Source organism: Zophobas morio, unplaced genomic scaffold (assembly GCF_036711695.1).
Source record: "Zophobas morio isolate AGI-343-1 ecotype UQ-CSIRO unplaced genomic scaffold, CSIRO_AGI_Zmor_V1 ptg000012l, whole genome shotgun sequence".
Classification (NCBI taxonomy): domain Eukaryota; kingdom Metazoa; phylum Arthropoda; class Insecta; order Coleoptera; family Tenebrionidae; genus Zophobas; species Zophobas morio.
Genome location: NW_026972117.1, coordinates 25,961,983 through 25,984,855, shown reverse-complemented (window position 1 = coordinate 25,984,855; position 22,873 = coordinate 25,961,983). Strand labels below are relative to the sequence as shown.

At 31.7% G+C, this 22,873-nt stretch overlaps 1 protein-coding gene across 1 annotated transcript in view; it reads right to left on the bottom strand.

Moving 5' to 3' along the window:
- LOC135128453 (homeobox protein OTX2-A-like) overlaps nt 1-1,098 on the bottom strand; it is a 53,781-nt gene extending 52,683 nt beyond the window's left edge. The window contains exon 1 of the mRNA XM_064055363.1: nt 1,024-1,098. The gene's annotated coding sequence lies outside the window, so the exon portion shown is untranslated. The remainder of the gene's footprint in view (nt 1-1,023) is intronic.
- Between the last annotated feature and the right edge of the window lie 21,775 nt (nt 1,099-22,873).

The following is a 22,873-nucleotide window of genomic DNA, read 5'->3' as shown; positions in this document are numbered from 1 at the left end:
GAATATTTTGTAAAAGTTTAAAACTGTATAATAATTGCATACTTCAAATCAACATAAATAAATAACATGTTCATAATAGTTCCTCGGTGTGAAGGGATTAATAATATTGGCATTAAAAAATCTTCCGTTTTCCTCAATCTTTCCTTGTTTCATTAAATATTTGTAATACTGTACGAACAGACAAGAGTGACTGTTTTGTTAATTTTGTTAATAACGTAATGCAAGCTACATGGGGTATTATAAAATAATAATACCCTACTCATTTCTCGCCATTTTGAGTTTTGAAACATTAATTTGCAGCTAATGATGCAGATTAGTAGTAGTTACGAACTAAAAACTAATGTTAGCAGGAGAAACTCAGAAGATGTCACTTATTTTTCTATTATTTCAATTGTTAAAAAATTAAGTCGCGTGAGAAATTTTGGTAAAACCACCTAAAAATTAATTTATTGAAGTATATGCAATCAAAAAATCGCGTTAAATAGTAACAGATGTGCGTATTTAGTGAAATTAATAACAATCCATTAACAATTAAACAATGTTTGTAATTTGTCTTACACTTTCGTTCCATTAATTTGCAATGTTGGCTCAGTTTAAAGACACTACTGCTGAATTCGATACTCCGCTGGAAGTAACGTTATTCCACTTGTTTGCACACTATAATGTCTGCTAAACTTTTAGAAATTTAACACTCTTCTGCCTTCGGATGAAATTCGTTCTCAACCTTGGTCGGATACATTTTCAACTTAAGTGATAAACCCCCAATTTGGGGCAGATTTTAAAAGCTGGCGTAGGTAGAATATCTTCCCTAGATGTTATCGGTGTCAGAACATTTGTGCAAATCCGAGGAACGTCGCAAGTTTACACCAATTTCACGGTGGTTTGCATTTGGAAGCTCAGTCGGTTGGAAGTCTTTGTAAAGACTCTATAATGACCGTAACGTTTTTTTCCAAATTTCTTCGCAGAGCCGTCATCGGCCGGCTGTTTAATACTCGCACGATGAATATTTGAAAAATTACTTACTCATTAATTGATCTTGTTAGTGTGATGTCAACGAGGAATATTTAGTGCAGTATCTGCCGCCTTCTTACGTCAGGAAACGAAAGATTAAATAAAACAAACTAGAAATTGAAGCGGCCGTTTAAAAAAGGATCACTTCAATGCACCGAAGAGAATTCCGATGAACACTTCAACGTTTTTATCACATCGATTAACAAGCGAAACAACTATCATTAACGAGTATGCAAGATCGGAACTTTTTTTGCCATGAATGATTTGCACGAAGTTGCGTTCACAGGAGAAGACGGCGGTGAACTGAATTACCGCACAGCTACTCCGAAACGGCACTACTAAATCCAATATAATCATAATATAATGATAATACTCTTTACGGGATCCGTGGATTTACTAGCAGCTAACTAATCGTCTTATGTGTGAATTTTGCCTCTTTTTCTAATCCGATTCAAGCATTAGACCAAGCGGAACAACAGTCAGTCACATTCTGATGGTCAACTGAATGCTCCATCAGCGCTTGCCTGTAACAAAATGCTTACAACACATTTTTTAAGCCTACTGTCTGTGACTTAAACGTGCTAAAAGGTTAAATTGTGTGTAACATATTAAAATACATATATTGGTCTTCGAATTATTAATTTTTTCTTGATAGAATTAAATAACTTACACTACAATGGCCATACACCTACTTTTCAGATCTGTACTTAACATATGATACATATGATGCAGGTACGTCATTTTCCTTGATATAACACAAAACACGCTGATTAATGAGTAATTAAAAACTGTATTAAAATTTAATCAAATTCCTCGCAGAAAAGAGTATTAAATTTAACACTACGTAATTGATCAGATTTATGTCTCTGTCGAACTTCCAATCTTTTGAAAAAAAAAAAAAACTGGTGACTATAAGAATTGGGTTATCTTACGTTTGTGATATTTTGTTGTACTGCTTCTGGTTTCTATCTATTTTTGAAAAGTTTTTTGAAATTTTCTAAACTTACTTAACAGTTTTACAATGGAATGAATAACTAAATTTTAGTTAATGTCCTATAATAATTAATAAATTATTATTAATGTCGCACAAACTTTAGTTAGTGTGTTCATTTTAAATGGGATTTACTTATCCAGTTTTTGCAAATACATACAAGTTTTAGTTAGTGTTTAACCATTGTCCGCATACTACTAACGCACGTTTAAAATTTCGTAGCAGTGGTACTGATACCATATGATCGAAAAAAAAGTCGTTCAGCAAACTTTGAATGTCAAAATATTTTTTTTGGCAATAGCAAAAAAAGCTACGTCACTGCTTTATTTTCATTTTTCTCATAAAGTCTGAAGTGATATGAGACGACTGCAGTGTAACAAGCAATTTCAAGAAGTCGTGTTAATATAGGACCCCCCCTGGTCCGGAAATGGCCGGCATTGAGAAAAACGGGTACTAAGACAAAGGCGGGTATCTTAGATTTAGTTTAGATTTGTTGTTAAGTTTTTTATATTTTTGTAATTCTCGATATTAATTACTTGGTCTTGAATAGCAAACAAAAACTCTTGTGTTTCGGCACATAAAGTTGATCTTTTGAGCCAAGTCATTGACATTTTCTTGTTTCATCCAGCTCTTTGAAGAATTTTCCATGCAGTTGTTTTTGTTTCGGCCCACTTATTATGTTGTCTAGTTTGTGGGATGTGGGGATTTCTTCGATGCTGGAGGGATTTAAGGGTGTGTGGTTCAAGTCTGCCCTTGCTATGGTGCTAAATAGTTTTATTTCTATGTTCTGGAATCCCCTTTTCCGTTCTGTCTTGGTAATGAAAATCTCTCACTTGATGATTTCGGATAATGTCTTCTATTTTTCTTGTTGAAATGTTTAAATTTTCCAAATCAGTTTTTGACCATTTAATTATTCCAAAAGAATATGTGCAGTGGTACACAGAATATATTGACTATTTTCATTAAATTCGTTTCGTTTAACTGTGTCTTCAAAATTAATTTTAATCTTGCCAGATATTATTCTTTGAGCTTTATTTTAGTTTTGGTATGATCAATATGGGAAAACTGTTGAAAGCCCAGATATTTGTATGTTTCGTTTGGTTCTTGGGCTTCGATTATTTCATTATTCTGGGTTATAGATGGTGTTTGTTGTTGTACACCTTTTCTGATTGCTTGAATCTTACAGTTCTGACACCGAAGTTTATCCTAATGACACCGGAAAACTGTTTTTTTAGATTTATCAATAGATTTTTCGTACTTGTATATGTTTTAATATCATCCATATTCAGCAAGTGACTTAACCTACTTTCTGTTTTGGTGTTAATTCTTATACTGAAACCATATTAAGTGCAACTATTCAAGATGTCCGAAAGAGTATTTATTGCCAAACAGGACCATAGCGAACTGAGAAAATCGCTTTGAAAGATTTCTTTTCTGATTATTATTGGATCTGACTGAATTGTTTGATCATTTAAGGTTATTAAATTCCATTAGATATTTGAGAAGAGCACATATTTTTTTTTGCATCGCCACGAATGCGAGGCTGAATCATAAGCTTTCTTATAATCAATAAAAGCAATATATGTACACTTTAATATCTGTTCAGTTGTTGAGCAATAAATGATATTGTTAACACTAACAAAATAGTGGTAATATGAAGCACTGTAGAGTTTGTTAGTAAATAATTATCAAGTCTTTGTGTTCAGAAATTAAATACCTATTAGGTATACCCAATAGTCTGATATCATTGTCTAAGAATTAATGTACACGTAACAGTCTTTATAAAAACAAATTTTATAATTTCGGAGGCTTCCACGGTCGGAGTCAATACATGATCGTTTTCCGGGTTGGAACCGTGTTAATTGAGTTTTTGGGCTCAACGTTTCGCACACTTTCGTAAGTGGCATCTGCAGGACCACGGTAACTTAGTATGTCAACCATAGCAGAGGCGAAACTCTTCTAAAACTCAATTAACACGGTTCCAACCCGGAAAACGATCATGTAACAAATTTTATTGTGCAAAGTTATTTGGATTACGCCACCTCTGTGAGCTTGTTAAAATGTTTGCTTGGCTATTTTTTAAGATGACTTTTGATATGGCTTTTTCAACTGAACAGAGTTCAGAAAAACTAGATGTGCTACGTCTGATAGAATCGATAAAATCCGAAAGTCCATATAAAAATTTTTTATATAAGATCTTTAGCCGTACAAGAGAAATCGAGATAAATTTTCAGTAGATTTATTCACTATGTTTGAAACGACTTTTTGATAGGAATTAATAGATATACGATAGTTTCCAAAATTTCAGTGAGGTGAGTTATTTTTGAGGTAATATACACTCATGAAAAAAATATGAAAATTTTAAAATTCTCATAAATTTTTGAAATCCACCTCCATACTTATGTAAGCTCAAAATATATAAACAAAAAATATTCAATATTTTTGTCCATGTGTATATAAAATTAATCACATTATGCAATTACTTTTTTTAATCATCTGGAAACAAACTTTTCTAAAAAATAAAAAACATACTGCTGAAATACAAGTAGGTAATACTACATCCCATTTGACTGATTTTCCATAAATACTTATTTAATAATTGTTAAAGTAACGTCATCAACTCTCTGGAAGACTTAAATAATAAAATATTACTTGAATTTTCAAAATCTTCAAATCAAATTTTTTTTTTCCTTTAGTTTCGAAGAAGTTTTTGCACAAGGTGACAATAAATGTTTTACAACTAGTGGCTATAAAATCCATTTATTAATGTATTGCTTTATTTGACATTTACTAAATTAATTAATCTGTCCAATAGTTTTTCTATCAAATTTTAACGTTATTTATTTAAATCAATAGAATACGGAAACTTGTGGACTCTAGAAGAAGATAAATTTATTATCGGAGCCTAATTTCGGTTTAGCCAAGAAATTGAGTGGCAATACTCAACTTCTGCCGCCAAAATACTGTATTTTTCGAAAGCGGCAAATTTATTGGTCAAGTCGTTTTCACGGCCCCCTAGATGTAAATCATGCGTTAACACCCTGTATAATCTCTAAGATAAATTTGACTATCTTCGTAAACTTAAATTGACAATTGACATAAAGTTAAAAATATTTTTTGAGATGATGTAAAATGTTTTGGTTTATTTTGGTTAAAACTTTTCAAAATAATCCATTTCAGATACTAACTGTCGGAGAAAGGACAGACAACCGAATTATTAATAAAAAGCATGAAAAAGCATTAGTTTTTTTCACGAAAATTATTTAGAATTTTGAACAAAAAATGTTGATTTATCGACATTTCTTTTGTATCCTCACTAATCACTATGTTGCCCGCTTCACATGCCAAAAATACGATTAGCATACACTTTTGGGTCAATTTGTTGTTTACAGAAAACTTATCTCACTCTAGCAGTTAGTATTTTTCAACAAAAACTGGTTTGAAAAATTTTATTTAGGCCAACATAATTACCATTTTGCTGAGGATACATATAGGTACCACATAATCGAAAAGACTCTTCTGATAAGCCGTGCAATTTTTTCTTTTTTTTTTAAATTAAAAAAAAAAAGAAAAAATATATATAAAAAAATGTTGGCATTGCAGCTATTTGACCCTTTATTTGACAGTTAAGTATTTAACCGTATTTTTATTTTTTTCATCATATATTGATTTAAAGTTTAAGTTATTGTTAGCCAGTGTTAGTGCCTTAACAAAATCTAAAATAAATTCATTGTGTAGTTTCTGAAGAAAATTGTAAAATTTATTCCACGAATCATGCGCACGGAATGGATCATCATTACCATGAGCAGACAGAGGATCATGACGCACATTCCAAGTGACTTAACAAAGCTTTGAGATGACGGAATCGGATTTGTTTGTGGTTATTGTCTTGCCATCTAGGCGATAAATGCGAAGGTAACTTAAAATATCAAGGTAAACTGTTCGGTAGTTCCGAACAGTACGATCTCGTACATGACAGACGCGACAAGCAGGTAACTGAAACGATAAATATTTTCTTATATTTTATGAGCAATGAACAGCGAAGAATGTAAAAGAGGGCATTCTTCAACTGACCTTATTAAGTAAATAACATATAGAATGAATATGATATGAGAAATACTATTGGAAATTTAAATTTTTTCGATTCCCAAAAACATAAAAAATTAATTGTGCTTTATGGGTCTGTCGAAAATAAGTTTTCTAATTCTAAAAAACACTCATGATAAAAATTGGTTTGGGAATAGAGGTCCTATATCCACAGCCAGTTTTCCGTTCAAGCCAAAAGCAATGGCGTTTACAGAATTTCTATATTTCTATTGGTTCTCAGGATATGAGGCCACGGAATTTTATTTGGGATACCACGTATATTAATTATATTACTGTCACCGGATGCGATTTTTTTTTAACAAATTGTCTTAAATATAAAATAAAAATCACTAAAATTAATGTCTCTATTATCTGTTCATAAAGTATTTTTAAAAAAAAGGAAATGTAAATACACACTCAAAGGCAATCATCCCTTTATATACCTATAAAAATGTACCTCTAAAAAATTAACTCGAATGTTAAAATCTACTAATAAGTAGTACTTACTAAAGATTATAGACAAAACACGGAACATCTGTAGAATGCAGTTTCGACCTCTTTAGGTCTCATCAGTACAGCATATTTCATTTGTTGTCTATTATTGGAATAGTATTAATAATAATAATAATACTAATAGTAAGTGAAACATTTACATTGTTTGTTCGCAACGTCAACTTTTAGTACAATGAAAATTTATCTCTTAAAATTACACTGTTTTTTGAATTAGACTTATTTTGATTTTTGAATTGTTTCAAATTCAAGTTCATTGGCAAAGAAGTAAAGCACCATATACTGATTCATGAATAAATTTTATTTTACCGTATTGGCGGATCTTTAAAGTGCATAAAATTTCAACCTTTAAATATATAGATATAAGTATTTAAATTTAAAGCTCTTTAACTAGGTACACTAGGTACCGGATGTTCACTTGAAAAATCACTTAGAGGAGGCATTGGAATTTCATTTTCCACAATGAGTGTAGTAGAGTTAGTAAATACCGTCGGCAAAAAGATATGCTGCTCCTAGATTAATTATATAGTTAAAACTGCCCGTCGCATACAGCAATAATATCTAATAAACTTTCATTATGTGCTTGTTTACTAACAGGTTAATAACAATCTATTTCTCAAACTATATAAATTAAAGTGCGATTGACATTTTTCGAATGAAAAACTTAAGCATTAAGTTTTTAATGTACGTAATATTAAACACCAGCAGATGTGATATAAATACTTACAAAAAGCATTAAAACAACATACTGAAAACTAATACATATTTTAGGTTTTCGGGTCTAGGCGGGTTTTTAAATCCCTTTGTCTTTCTTTATAAATATTGTTTTTTAGCCGAGAACTACAATTCCTCAACTTTACTTCTTCTGTTCTATAGCTACAGTGTTAAAAAGGGTCCTTACTTTTGAAAAGTGATCCATTAAAAAATATAACACTAAACATACCTATATATCATTATCTAGTAAAATAAAAACGTTAGTAATTCCCAAACTTGTTTAACATTTATGATATCGGAAGTAGCTACTTGTTGTTCGAGAAAGAAAGTTAACACGCAACTCAAAACAATCTTTCTAAAGCAAAAAAACGTTGACACTATAGAGATGCATCATATCAGATTAGATCTCCTTGCGAATAATGATTTAAACCTGACCACATAAAAGTAATCGTAAAATAAAAATATTATCGTAATTAATAACAGGTCAAGCTACCGAAAAAAAAACCGAAACAAATTTTTCGTTAGTGATTGAGATGTTGTGAACATTTATCATCGATAAGATATGATTTGAAGTTATTATTAATTTAAAAAATAGTTAAGTCAGCTGTTATTAACTAATTCATGTATCAAAAATATTCAATGTTTGTAAACATTTTAGCAAATTTAAATAGCAGACCAGTTGACAAAAGTTTTGTGGTTGTTGTTACTGACAACTAGTAATCATCCAACACAAATGTCCTATTTCTACATCAATTGTAGACAAAATACAGTAACACTAATATAAACGAAGTTTAAAAATTCATTGATAAAATAAATATACATACAAATTTAAACACGCCTCTAACTTTGGTTTATTGTTTATTAATAATGCAAAGTTATGTTTGCATTAAACTAAGTATTCCTTTTAATTTTGACTACTTATTTATAGCAGATTCTGTTAACTTTTATCGCCATTTTTGATTGCCTCTTTGTAAGGAATTAATTATATGTTAACAGATATTTTGTCATAATCCTTATTTTTTTGTTTTGTAAAGATTTGTAAAGAAAATACAGGCAAATCCAAATCATTACTCACTAATTCTAAAATTACATTAAATTTTGAAATTTAACAGCGATGATGACATTTATATCGACATTCGTATTCCAAGTTCATCCATTGTCGCACTTTCGGCTTGTTCTTACACTTGAGAAAAATTAGAATGTGGTTGTTTATGTAAGTAAAATATATTTGCTTTATTACTTGGAAAGAATGTATCGCTTACCAAGAAATTGTGAAGTTGTATTTTTCCTTATTTTTATCATTTTAAATTTATAGACTCATAAAAACTAAATAAAATGTATTTTTTAATCAAATACTAAAAAATTACACTGAAAAACTATTCTTACACTATTTGACAGATTATTATATGTTTTGTTTACCGACACTGCTCACTGAATCACAAGAGAAAAAAAAAAGTAGAAATGTCTAACTAATACATCACTCATAAACACTATACAGACTGGATATTTTTTGTTATGGTGACAAATTCGCTATTATTTACATTATCTAAATATTCAGCGAGTGAATATTTACATCAGTTTGTAAAAACAACAATACTCTTCCATTAACACCGACGTTGATAAATGTGACAAAATCACTATAAAACCGAAATTAACTTGTACATGTGCGTGACTAATGGCAAGTAGAAGTTAATTGGTCAGAAATAAAAAGTCCGGGATCATCAAATCATGACGGCGAACCGGTATAAACAAACCAAAACAATATACTAAAAATAATCCGCATTAATCAAATCGGATTAAAGTAAAAACGGAATTAAAAGCGCAAAACGCCGCATCGAGCGTCACCGAAGACCCGCCGCCGACCGGCAGCGCATCTTGAACGAGAAGAATACGTCGGAGCGAAAACTCACCTTGCCAAAAAAAAAAGAGGTGTAAAGAAACAGATGAGAATATCGGTGCACAACGTAAGTCAATATATATCACTCCATCTATTTGTTCACTTAGTCAAACACAATGCGGAGTTAAGCCGAGGTACTTAGTGTAGATAAAACCCGAGTTTAGCGCAAATCGGTTTACAGTGGATTCCTAACTATATACACGCTCCTAATACGAAAGCTGTATTAAATAAGTAGAATTGATCCTCACTTTTCGTGGCCGAGGACACGCCCCACGCCCCGCAAGCGCGTCGGGGAAGCTCGGTGGCAAAGCGCGGTGCAACGGCGGCGTAGCGGACGTCCACCGCCGCCGACACGTCTACGGACTACGGAGCTTCCGGGACGAAAGCTCTGCCGAAGCTCATAAGCCGAAAACCACGAGTGCTGCCCACAACAGACCCACCGCCTGGATTTTGCCGCACTCGATGCCATAGTGAAAGCGTACGACAGCTTTGAATGCACGACAACAGATCAGAAAGATTTAATTGTGAGTGCTTTTCTATACGAAGCTTTTTTTATTCCACATTCTCAAAGATTCTCCACGACGATACGAGAAAAACAACTAACAATTCTGCAACAAGTGCACTGTGTACCTACGACAGAAGAAGAAAAACTAAATGAGATTAAATAAGATTAAGGGAGTTTTTCACACGGTTTAAACATGAACATTTTCAAGGGAGTATTTAGAATTACTTGAACCGCACCACAAAAAATGTTTATAAAAAAATAAGTAGGTAGTAGCTATGTAAAGTTTTTGAACCAAACTCCCTTTCTCTAAAGTTCAAGCCATTGCCGCATTAGTGTACTTACTTTAGAGGCGAGACGGATTTGGTATAAATTTAATAACTTTACACATTTCTACTTTCTGAAGAATCACTAAACACAATCCATGTAAATACCAAAATGCAGGTTTTCTGTTTACATTTGTCTGCGTCTTCACGTTTGGAAATTAGATAAATAATTCCAGAAACTGATAAACCAGCTACTTTGAAATTTAACGTGGAGCTTAATCTTATTTTCTAGATGATAAACTTAAAATATGTTTATATGTCATCTTGGAAAAACTGATAACGACATCGCAAAATTTTATTAAGTAAAACTCACTCGAACTGTATAGTGTGAACTGCTCTTTCAACTAATGATACAAATTATCGTACAAAAAGAGTATACAGTCTATTTTACGATTGGCTCTAAGAAAATACTTAACGGACTTTTTCGAAATTTTTAAAGAAACCTGGAGTGTTTATTCCAAAAAGTTGCCAGTTTTGATAAGGATTTCGTTGTTTCACCCACTTTCTTAACGTGTATCTTCAGGAAATAAGATAAAAAAGTTGCGAGAGAGAAGCTAACAGTATACTCGAGATAAATATGTATCTACGTAATTACATATACCTACCTTCCGCATAGTACCTACAAAATAAATTAATGTTTTCCTTTGGTATGTGTAATAACGTCAATCATAAGATTATACTGTATGTTTAAAATTTCTCTATAAAGCAATGTTTTGTTTCTCAGATAACAATTAGTAAGAAGCTTAGTAATTAATTTTTAAACATACGCCTAAAATCTGCGTATGTTTAAAATAAGTTTTTCCTTTTTTAATTTTGTGATGACGATATCAACATTTTTAGAAGGACACGTATATCATTTGGGATAGTAAGCCCGCCCACCCGCCCTGTCTCAATTGTGATGATTTTTTTATTCGTCGTGAGCCAAGAAGGCGGAGCTTAACTTCAAAATCCTTATTTCTCTACGAGAAATTAAAAACATGTTTTTGCGTATCGTGTTGTTCAAACAATACTATGTACATTAAGAAAAAAATAAAGCCAACGATTAGGCCTCACCCATACTCGCCCCGATCTCAATTCTCAATTGTGATGAATTTTTCATTCGTTGTCAGATCAAGGGGCGGGGCTTAATTGCAAGATCCATATTTGTCCACAAGAATTTACATTTTAAACATGTTTTAAGTTTTTTATTCTGAAAAGACGATGACGTATATTAAGAAAAAATGTAAAATATAAACCCCGCCCACCCGCCCTATCTCAACTGTGATGATTTTTTTTAATTGTCGAGAACCAAAAGAGCGGAACTTAATTGCAAAATCCTTATTATTTCTCTACAAGAAATGACCATGTAAGACATATTTTTGAGTATCGTGTTATTCAAAGAATACTATGCATATTAAGAAAAAATGAAAGCTCTGATCTAAATAGTAATGAAGTTTTCATTCATTGGCAGACCTAGGGGCGGAACCTAATTGCAAAATCTATATTTCCTTACCATCTAAGAATAAGAAAAATCATCACAATTGAGATGGGGTGGGTGGCCGGTCTTTAAATTTTGCCTTTTTTTTTTCTTAATATGATATAGTATTCTTTGAACAACATGATACGCAAAAATATGTTTTTTATTTCTTGTAGACAAATAAGTATTTTGCAGTTAAGCTCCGTCCCCTTGGTTCGCGGCGAATAAAAAAAAATCATCACAATGGAGATAGGGCGGGTGGGCGGGCATACATTTTGGCTTTTTGTTTTAATATGTGCAGACCTCTTTTCACAACATGAAATTTAAAATATATTTAATATATAAAATTTGTGTAGGGAAATATCGATTTTGCAATTAGGCTCCGCTCCATAACTGCAAAATCCATATTTCCTTACAAAAATGTACCATTTTAACCATGTTCTAAGTTTCTCGTTGTAAAAAGATGGCAATGTAGGTACAGTAATGTTCGGTTATAACGAACCTCATGGGACTGGGAAAAGTAGTTCGTTATATCCGAAGTTCGTTATAAATGATCTCAAAAAAATCAGTACATACTTTCATAAACTGAACTATGTATTTCAGGATGCAACATTTAAAAGTATTCCAGAAATATAAACATGTAAACATCATAGTACAGTAGTACATATAAGAAAAAAAACTTGATTAATAAAAAGTTGATTAAAAATAAAAGTTGTTACTTAAAATAATCTCAAATTTTACGTCGCTTCTTGTGAGAAAGATTAATTTAAGAGGGTTTTGGGATCGTTCCCTCTTTTTCTTCTTCTTCTTCGTTATTATTATCGTCTTCAGTCTCATCTTCTGTTTGAATGTTGCATTGAACTAATTCTACAAAATTTCAGACTTCACTAAAATATCGTCAAAATGGACGTATTCTTCGAAGTCGATATCAAATTCATCGTCAGAATTGCTTTCGTGCTTTCTCAGACATTCAGCCAATAGTAGTTCGTCTTCTGGGGTGGGATTTTGTTTCTGTAACGATAAAATATCGGTACCCATAAAATGTGGTCATCTTTTTCTTTCGCATCTGAAATTTATATTTACGTCCTTGTCATTTATCGCTTCATACGTATCGGTAGAAACAAAATTCCACCCCTGGTTCAAATTTTTCGTCACACTGGAGAAACCCAGCATGTCGAAAACAATTAGCAATTGTTTGTTCTGATACTTTTTGCCATGCCATACTGATAAAACTGACGGGATCTAATAGATTTACACGAAAGTGTTCCTGACCATTGTCGAGATAAAGCTGACTGGTGAAAAAGTTCGTTATAAACGATTTTTTTTTCTTAAATGTTAAAAATTTGGTTCGTTTTATCCGAAAGTTCGCTATAAGCGGGTTCGTTATAATCGGAAAAAAATAACACGTATCTTATGGTACTTCAATTCGTACTTTGCAAGTTGGTTCGTTATATCAGGAAGTTCGCTTTAACTGGGTTCGCTATAAGTGATCATTACTGTATATTAAAAAAAATGCAAAATATAATATAGTTACTGTGTAATAGGTACCAATAATAACAGTACAGTATTTCCAAATTTTCGGGAAAATGGAAAGAGCCGTTTCTGACTTAATAAAAAAAAATAAATTGAGACATTTATTAATTTTTTTAGGATACCCTGTATAAACAATTGAAAAAAATATGAATACAACGCTAAATCACAAGGATCATATCATTTTTTAATTTTGCAGAACAAATGTTTCTTAAGTTTTATGGAACTATATACTCCATGTATGTGTAATTTAGAATCCCTGTTGAGTTTTTACTCTAGACATCGAGGTTTTATTTTAAGGCTATAGGAAAGATGCCGAACAAGTTTTCTTTAAATTTTAAAATGGCATATTCCTGCATCTGCGATTTATGAATCCGTTTTCACCCTTAGCATCCAGATTTTTGAGAAAAAAATCGACATTGTACGAAAATTATTTGAATTGCAAAAAACGAATGCTGTTAAATCGTGCAAATAATTTGAGATTATTCGAAACATGGCAAATCGTTAATCAAAATTTGTCCATCTTACATTTTTGCTGAATTTCTTCAAATTTATTAGTGTTTTTGGAAAAAAAACTGAGTATGAATTAATCAGTCAGTTGAGAACACAAAATCAAGCAAATTTCATTTCGGTCGAAGTATAAACATAAACAGTTGAAGTTAAGCATATTTAAAGACATAACCTTCCACAATTTTCTATTACCTTTGTTATACTGTTTTCATTGTGTGGTTCTTCTAAATTATGTGTTTGTTATTTCAATTGTCATAGGCAGTGGCGCAATTACGCTCCGCCCCTCGGTCTGACAACGAATGAAAAATTCATCACGGTTGAGGTCGAGACGGATGGGTGGTTTTCTTTTTTAATTAATACCTTTAGTTTTCTTTGGATAACACGATTACTTAAGAACATATTTCACATGGTAATTTCTCGTAAAAAATAACGATTTTACAATTAAGCTCCGCCTCTCGACTTACGATGAATAAAAAAAATCATCAGAATAGAGACAGGGCGGGTGGGCGGGGCTTATATTTTGCCTCTTTTCTGTCTTAATATATACAGCCATCTTACTTAAACTTAAAACATTGTTAAAATGGTTTTTGCAAGGAAACATGGATTTTGCAATTATGGGGCGGCGCCTATTGCAAAATCGATATTTTCTTATACAAATTTTTCATCTTAAACATGTTTTAAGTTTCTTGTTGTGAAAACAAGTCTACACATTATAAATCAAAAAGACATATTTTGAATATTTTAAGTAGGATTTATTAGGCAAAATGTTGAGATGACGTCATCAGTTTTTTGTGGGGGATGAACAGATATATCAATGTTGTTTTAAGTGCAAATTAGATTTTTTTTTCCAAAAATGTGGTAACTCGGATAAAAACTCAACACAGGTTCATATACTATACGTGTAGGTATGACTATGTTTTTCATACATTTTAAAACCAATCCAGTATGTACAATTTTGAGCTGACGTCATTACATTCTTGGTGGGGATGATTTGACAAAGTTTGATTAACGTTTTACTATCTAAATGAGATTCATAATACATAGAAAATTTAACGACAATCGGTCTGGTAATGTCGGAAATTGTCTGTCTAACAAAAATCGACACAGACGGTCAACAGTATTTCTTCCTTAGCTTATGCTCGAAAAGTAAAAATGTTCAGTAAACAATATCAAATTTGTATACACTAAACGACTACAATAAATTTTCTCAAAAAAATCTAAAGCAATCTACACAGTGTTGACGTAAATTATTAGTTCGAGAATAATGTAAATATTAGGTATGTGATATGTGCGAGAGAATAAGAGAACACACAACTGACAAATATGGGTATTTGATGTAATTTGCAGTGAATATAATTGATATATTTTATCGTCATTTGTATTTCCTTGCTATTCGAGGTTTGAAGTTCATTTCATATTATTTATGTTGTGCTGTCATATATTTTCTATTAGTTCGGTAATTGATTTCTAGTTAATCGCTTACGCTTGGTTATGGACTTCATTTCAAGGTTTATGCAAAAATAATGTTATTTCAACTGTACTTTTGCAGATGATCAATTATACGTAAGCTTTATTTTTGAACGCGCAATTAAAAATAATAATCAAAACAAAATCTGAAAACTGAGGTGTTATTTGATTTTTTTTTCTTAATAAATATTTTAAGAGTTTAAGACAGTTAAGTAACTTGTTGAAAATTTAGTTGTGGAAGAATGCAGATTTGATAACATTGCTAGGGTAAATGTGTACAAGAGTACGCACTTAGTGTAAAACTGTCAACAACTTTTTAATTTTTTTGGATAAACAAATTTTATGATATGGGTTCGTTATATACATGTTTAGAGATCAGATATATTTAATTGTACGTCCCAAGACCACTATATTTTAAGAGTAATTTAAATTTTTGTCAAGATGTGTAAATGCGCACTCTTAGACAGTTCATTGCACAAGAGTGCGCCTTTGAACGCTTATGAGTGCGCATTACATTTTATGAAAAAAATCTTTCTTTTTAAGGTGAAAATAAATGGGAATAAGTGACTACAGACTACACATAAAACGGGAGACCTATTTCTTCGCACTCTAGGGGTCTTGAAAAGTCGCGAAAAAGTAAAAATAGAGAGTCGGTCGACGGACTCGATTACAACACGCTCAGAAAGTAAAAATAAAAAAAAATTACCATAACCACCACCATACAACCTGAGAAGCAGTACAAAGTAGTAGAGTTAAATAATTCATTATCGTATGATATGTATCTCCAAGACTATTAGACTACGTATTGCAAGCAATGCGCACTCTTATACAATACCTCTCTGCGCACTCTTGTACATTTGTACATAATCTAATGTTTTCAAAGTTAAAAACTTTTGATGGATAGAAAGTATAAAACTGTTAGTGTATAACGAGACCTTAAAAGTTACAACTAATGAAAATTATTACTGTAAAATAAAAGAACTGGTACGTACCTTACAAAAAACTAAAACTATGAGCGGTAAAAATTACATCCACACAACATGTGAACATAAAATCGTCAGTACGACCAAACTATAAACTATATTCAGGTCACTTTTGCACCTTTATCTCAGGTTTAGCATTAAATTCTGAATGGTATAACTTCATCTTACCCAGATGGCACTAATAAGCAGAAATCATCAGTGCGTACTCTTATACATATTCGCACTCTTTTACACATTTACCCTATATCATTTTATGTCGCAACAAGAATTTTCAGATAGAAAAATTTTTAAAAATCCAACTAACTAAATTAACCGAAAACTTAAAAGTATACTTTTTTAATACATTTTATTACTAAAATGTACCTAACTCATGTTGTCGACTTAAAAATGTGGGGAAGTATAGATTTTTAGTAACATACCTATACATTAATTCCCAAAATAACTTCTTATTAATTACACACAATTTTATTATAAATTAATTATATAAAAAATATTTATAAAAAGGTGAATTTTGCAAATTTTTTAATTCTACTTGAGCTTTCACAAATTCCAAACGATATGAGCTACCTCTGCTGTCAAGTTATTATTGCAAGTGTTATTTTATGTCACCGCTTTGTGAATAATAAAATGTAGAATTATTATTTCTGATCTTAACTGACACGTTTACCACGCGCAATAACTATACCATAAAGTATTTTTAAAGTAGGGTACAGCAGTGCACTAGAGACAAATTTGTGCATTAATAAACAACTTTTAATTTTTAAACAGACCACCAATGCTGCTATTGATCTATCGTTGTTATTATTTTTTAGTTTTAGTATATGTGCAAGTGTCTGAAGTATTATTACAAGACTAAACTTTCACACAAAACTATATAACATACCAACGCTGAGTTGAGCCGGTAGCTCCAACAAGATTACGATTTTATCGCACAAATTTTGTTTACTTTTTTCACTATTAAGTATGATTTGATGTGTATGTAAATTCAATATTTGTTCTGACTGTTACATACTATATTTAATAAAAATATCAAAACAAATAGTGAGTTGACCTATTTTCTCAACAGAAGCATTCCGCCGATCATGCTCCCGAGCACTTTTTATAAATTAAAAAAATCAGTATTTACACATATACAGAGCTTTGTTTCTGAAATGAACAGTCAAATTACTTCAAAACCAACTATGTAAGTGCCCGCAACTTTTACACAAACCAAAAATGGAAACTATAAAATAAAAAGAACATTTTATTGTAGGTATCTACCTATTTATACCCCAATGACAACATCGATTTCATACAATAAATTCCTTCGCCTATGACGAAACCAAAAAAATCAGTAAACATCGAAATTTATGATTTTCTGCGTTTTCTAACTGAGTGAGTCCTTCAGCAGCATAACACTTTGATATAAGCTGGTATGATGATGTGTAGACAAGCATGAACATCTTACACAGTGCATTTATGGCAGGTCCCATCGTTATCTCCGGTTTCTCTGTGATACGCGTTTAAATAGTCAGAACATTTCAAATATGATCGTATACGTCTAAATCTAGCTTTTGCTTCTCCAAAGACAAGCATTACCCGTACTTTGAGAGGAGATTTTCATTGGACCACAAACTTTTCCATCTAGGTGGGGAGTCGTAGATAGTGCAGGTGGGGATGTTTTCAATTTTCCAACAGTGCAAGCATCCAATCAAATATTGGTGGCTTTTCAGGGTTATTTTATCCTGCGACGAATTCAAAGCAAGCATTTCATGGGCAAGTGCAGATGAGTATTTACTGCTGACAGGATGTAGGGAGAGGGAAGCACACTGTTTTCTCTGAAATGGTCTCGCACAAAATTGGATGCTTTCAAAGACAGAAATTTAAAGACTTTCGCCCATTTTAATGTTTAAGCACAAGGGAACTTGCTGCTGGCAAACAACTTTTTGATGTGTTTATTAGTATCGAGGATCGCTAGACGATGGCCAAATAATTAACTTGTTTTAAATACCTACTTTGTAACAAAGGATTTAATCATTCCCCTGTTTGCTAAAGTAGTATCGGCATACTTATATACGTTATACAAATTTTATTATACATTTTATTTCAGTATTTTTAAAACTTCGGGAATCAACAGTTCAACAAAACTGTGTCAGAACCCTACTACATCAAATGAGAACACAGAAATAGAAACATACTACAGTCGTGGAAATATCCCTGTTCAAAACACTGGGACGTTTTTTTGGTGACACAAGTATGTGCTTTCTTGTATGTTAGGGATAACTTGCTATGGTAACATATCAATGCAAATTGCAGAAGTTCAAAATTAATTGAATAATTATAAGTTTTATTCTTTAATTAAATATTAATTTTTAACACAACGCTAAATCATCAACACTGCTGTCATCATCTTCGCTATCACTATCATCTGAAAGGGAATTAACATTGATAATGACTTGATTTGTTTCACAATTGTCTAGAATCTTTTCCATTTGCTATGCCGAATCTATGATTTTTTCCGTGTGCTTAATATAATTTTCCCACTGTATATTAGGAACTTGGTTTATTACATTTTCCCAAGTTTTGAGAACTTCAACAAAATCTCAAAATTATTTGCTTTCTATTTTTAATTGCTTAAAGAAACATTAAAGATATCGTTATGGATCTATTAATTTAACTTTGTGAGAAAACAATACTAAATACCATATGATGGAAAAAAGTAGTCAACAAAGTTAGGAAATTTATTTTTAAAATAATGATTTTGACATTGCAGTTATTTGTCATTTTATTTGACAATTATTTGACCATATATGTCAAACTGATCAATACAAACAAGAAACACCAACACAATTTTTTCAGATTAAATTTCAAAGTCTCCTAGACACTGATCAAAATGGCCTTTCACTGATATTTTCCTGTTGCATCAAATACAACTATTCTGAAAACTTATTACTTTAATAAATCATGATGTTACAGGGAATTTTGCAATTCTAGGCACAATAAAACTTGGTAGATATGTCGATTTACATCAAAAACTATTAGGAATTCTAGAATTTTAAATCCTATTCAGTACATTCTAAAATTACGAATCTTTTCATAACATTGACCGGAAACAGCATGGAAATATATAAAATTATCGATTCTTCCAGTCTAATTTTAAATGTTCCGATGCCTTTCAGTGGTGGAATTTTCATTCTCTCCTCATCTATCATAGGAATTTGAAATAAGAGGATTACGCAGATTTAGTGCACCAAAATTCGTTAATCTGATTCGGGATAATAGGATTCACTATATCAGAAGTCAGTATTATATGTTGTATAAGAATTCTCTTTATCAACATTCCATATTGCGAAATTCAGGCCAACAGAATTCGGTAGAACAAAATTCAAGATAACATAAGTTACAAGACATGAGTTTTCAGACTTCGAATAACAGATTTTGGAATACGCGGAAGCAAACTATAAAATTCTGGACGCACTGATTTAATAATCTTCTGCATATCATCGACATGCTTTTAGACGAGCATTTTTAGATTTCGGGGACCTAAAATATACTACGTTTTGAACACAAATATTGCATAGTATATAACAGTTAACAAGTTGCCCTTGATTTGTTGTATACTATGTAAGGTAAATTTCTATTATACACAACAGTATTAACAAAACACATGCGTTTTTCATTATAAGATTTTTTAAATTTTATTTTAAAACATCATGATTTCGTGACGTCAGAAACGAGTGTACTCCATGAAATAATAAATGAAAACAAGTAAAAATTTGTTGGAGGATTTTCATGAATTATTATCGGTTTTCAGCAATTAATTTTATTTCATAATCAACTTCCATACGTAAAAAAGCCCCATATCCCGCATCTTCGCGAATAATAAATTTCAAACAGGTTTGTTAGTGTTTATTTTTTGGTGTCATTAATTTAATTATTATTTTTATTGATGTATACAAAAGCGTTAAATTTCTCCCCACAAATAAAAACAGAATCTCTAACAATTGAAAATTAGGCCGTGTACTTAGCCCAATAGCCTAAAATAAAATCCGAGGTAATAAGAAGCCGGTGGAAACCGTTATAAAAACTCTTAAGTACATTTTACGCGTTCAAGCTACTTAAACGATTTGAACGTAATCAATCTCAAAATCACCAATTGATCGATCCTATTATAAACACGTCTATTACACGGACAGAATGAAACCTGGTAAGTAAAGAGTGGCAACCGTCGTACGGATCCTGGCGGATGCTGTTACATCTCGACGGTCCCGCCTCCTTTTGTCTCAACGCCTACTAGATCTGGCGCTTGCGTGGTCACGTGACCGCGTACCGTCCAATGCAGAACGGATCTTGTAAATCAATTTTGTTGTCCTGATGGCAATGAGTTGGATAAAGAGCGGATAGGACGAAGAAGAGGATTGAGACAAGAATACCGAACAGTTTCGGTGGGCTGTTGAAAATATTCAAAGATTTTCGAGTCAAGTTCACTTGAGTTCGATTATGGCGTTTTGGACGCTGTTAAATGTACGTAATCTGTATTGATTTGTACTTTTATGCATTCATTTAGAACGACAGGCCTATTAGAGGTCCCATTTATCTATACACAAGTGGGGAAAAGAGCATGGTGGTAATAATGGCAAGAGTCAGGATCCGTTTTTTCAGCGAGGATTATGTTGGTTCTAATTACTATCAGCTACGAGCCGGGGTACTAATATTCAGAAATGATAGACAAGGTAATTTCGGAATGGTTTTCAGCGACTGTTGAATGAAATTTTATGATTTATTGGTTACAAAAATGCACACGGAATGCATGTGAAATGTTTATTAATTTTATCAAGACAAATTAAAATATTAACAAAAGAAGACAATTAAAAGCAACTATAAAACTTCTGTTTATTGTGAACATAGGTTCTCTAATTCTATCAACATTTGTTTCTGGCAAATTAATATTTTAATTTAAAATTAATGAATCAAATAAAAATAAACAACTATTTTTGCAGTTTTGAAGCCAAGATAATACGTAGGTATAAATGAGGTAAACATTTAATAGAAGTCAGACAAAAATGGTAAAGTTACCTATACATATATATTACACTTTCCTCGCCTCTGAAACGCAATCAATATTTCCGTATAGACTGCGTTGAATAGGAAAGCAAAATATATCTAAGTATTGTAGATTACAAAAACTATTCTGAAAGCACAATTTCGATCATTTTTGATGTAAAATGACATCATTCATTATTAAAAAAAAGAGAAATATTAATCTCATTCTTCATTTTCTTAAGAGAATTTCGTAAATTTCATTAGAATTGAAAAAGCGATTTTGAAAGTATTAATTAAATCATGAGTGGAAAGGCACATTTGATATAGGTTTATAAAATAGTTCCGCAAATTTATCACGTCAACTTGTGTTTTTCGGGTAAAAATATTTTAGCACACCTCATCAGTTTTGCGAAGGAAATAAACGAGTAGATAAATGTTAGTCAATTGGGTTTCTGTAATCCTAAATCTCTGTTAGTGTTCTACCAACATTTTGAAAAAATTCTTTATAAATAAGATAAAAAATATCATCTACGTAGGTATAACACAATTTAAAAAACAAGGTTGCATTATAGTGGCACACCAAAACTAAAAAAAAACACTAAAAACGATGACGTTTACAGAATTTCACTATCTCTAGCCACTCTTAAGATATTAAATAGCAGAATTTTATCTGGGACATCTATATTATGCAGGATGATCAAAAAATGACGAGTAAGCTCGATGGTGCGTTGTGAAGAAGACCCTGAAGAATACGAAAAGAATGCTTAAAAAAGTCTCTGAACCAAATTTGTGAAAATATTAAACTACAAAGTTGAAGAGTTTAATTGGCCGTCTATAATTCCGGTAAAAATTGTCAAAAATGCCATCTTCCAACAGTAAAAAATAACGTTGTTGGTTATATTTCAGCAACTTATTATTATTAAATTATTTATAACTATTTATATATTTAACTGCTTAGTTAGACATGCAGTTCATTAAAACAAATCAGAATTACGAAGTTATTTCTTCAATTTTTTTAACCATATTTTAATAATAATAATAAATCACTTTGAAGAAGGGCACAATCCAGAGCTGATGATATCTCTCGAAATAATTTTAAGTCGTCTGCAAATAAAGTTATTTTTGAAAAATATGCCGCAAGGTAGTCGTTAATAAAGAGATTAAATAATAAAGGCCCACGATGGGTTCCTTGAGGAACCTGATTTCACAGAAATGGGGTTTGAAGACGAGCTTCCAATTCTAACAACCTGAGACCTAGGTATTTGATATGAAACTTTCAATCCACTGCATAACCATCTCATTAAAATTCATTGTTTTTAGATTTTGTGGTTAATCATATCAAAGGCTTTTGCCAAGTCCCCATAAATTGAGTCAACCGTTTTCCAAAGTATCAATTAAAAAATTTTGGTACAAAAGCAAATTTGTGGTGGTGGAACGACCTTGACAAGATCCGTGTTGAACATCACTTATTATGTGCTCAGTTGCTATTTTTAACTGTATGGAAATTAAATGTTCAAAAAGCTTAGGCAAAACCGATTGCATACAAATATCTCCGTAATTTGAAATCAGTTCTTTATCCTCAGATTTGTCTATTGGAACAAGGTAACTGTTCTATAGATCGGGAAATTTTCCAGAATGCAGTAAATACATAAACTGAACAAATAGATTAGAATTAGAAACTTAGATGGAATTAGATCAGGACCACTACTGATTGGCTGATTTTTTTAACTTAAAGTGCTGATAAATAAGTACTTCTTCTTCGGTAAACCTATGAAAAGTAAAAGAGACCTCACCTGAAACACCTATTCTGTATCTATATTGTCCGAAGGATCACTGTACATCCCTTGAATGAACTGAACAAATAAATT